Consider the following 1,196-nt stretch of genomic DNA (forward strand, 5'->3'; position numbering starts at 1 on the left):
ACAGGAAGTCATTACCATGATGTCAGGAGACATGTGTCTTGTTAGAAAAAAAAGCATGTTGTAGTAATTAACACATTTAATCCTACCAGTCACAAATGTACATTTGTGAGCAAAACTTTCAGCTTTTTAAAAGATTGTTGTTTCATAACGGTATTAAATGTTCTAAAATAAAATAAATGTATAAACATGTATATGGTGTAACAGTCATTTACTTTAATCCTGCATATAATGATGAGATGAAGATGATGTCTGCATCATAGTTTCATAAATGTAAATAAGGGCATGCTAGCAATGAATTAACATTTTGGTGGTGTGATGCTCCCTGATGTTAAGTGCTATCCTAATGTTGATTATTTTACTGCAGTTATTTTTAAGTTTATAAATTAAAGAATGGCATATATAATTATTTATTGTTATTGAGTAATACTGAATGTTATCAAAGCAAGTAATGTCTTGTTATCAATTACAGTATGGCAGCTATAAACAAACTTTTTTTTTCTAGCCTGCTTTTTTTTAAATGCTTGGTAAGGAAAATAAGGCAAAAAAGGGGGAAAAAAGAGAGAAACCAATAAACACAAAGTCCCACCCTTAAGAGGTTCATGCAGTAGAACACCCACTGACAGTTCTAAAAAAAAACAAAAAAAAAACAACAACTAACATTTGGAAAAACAATTTCGATATTAAATAACAGCACATTTGAATTATATAATATATAAAATTGGATATAATTTTTAGAATGATTTACTTTACATGTAAATTGACTGCCAATATAAAAAACATTTAAATATTAGAATGACTATAAATAAGAATTTTAATTCATATAAATTGAGCTGCCATTACAGAAAATCAAATATAAGGATTCACAGTTGCGAGTTTTAACACATCTGTTCCTTATCAAGCTCAATCATGTCAGGCTGGAAAAATGCAGAATTTAACGTTGTTGCAGAACTAAAATATTATTATTATTTTTTTTATCATTTTAGACCCATAATAACAACTTTCATATAACGCACACTAAGAAAAATCCAACTAAACGCAGTGTCAGGAAGTCTCATAGTATCTTTAAAATGTGGAAATGATTAAAGAGTCCTCTATAACTCTATTCTGTGTTTTTACATGTCCACAATAATGTGTGTCCTCCATAATGTGAGCAGGACAAAAGATCTCTAACTGGGAATGAATGCTTGTGTTTCCAA

This window comes from Silurus aristotelis (assembly GCF_946808225.1).
Source record: "Silurus aristotelis genome assembly, chromosome: 5".
NCBI lineage: Eukaryota > Metazoa > Chordata > Actinopteri > Siluriformes > Siluridae > Silurus > Silurus aristotelis.